Consider the following 308-nt stretch of genomic DNA (forward strand, 5'->3'; position numbering starts at 1 on the left):
CAGCTCCCACCTCAGGTCCCACCTCTCCCATCCCACTATCCCCAGGGATTTAGGCACAGGAGCCCTGTGGAAGCCACTGGTTTATTCCATGTCCATGAGGGCCCTGGGGGGCTGTTAGGGTGGTGCCACCACCCCCAGCCATGGGATGAGGGGATAGGCACACTGCCAAGGTCCCCTCCGTCCCTGTCCCACTCAGCCTGGAGTGAGGGTGACACAGCTGCTCCTCTGTGTCCCAATGGAGGCTCCAACAGCTCCAGCTGTGGCACTGAGGGATGGCACTGGGAAGCCTGGAAGGGCTGAGGGTTGGC

This window comes from Acanthisitta chloris, unplaced genomic scaffold, assembly GCF_000695815.1.
Source record: "Acanthisitta chloris isolate BGI_N310 unplaced genomic scaffold, ASM69581v1 scaffold30339, whole genome shotgun sequence".
NCBI lineage: Eukaryota > Metazoa > Chordata > Aves > Passeriformes > Acanthisittidae > Acanthisitta > Acanthisitta chloris.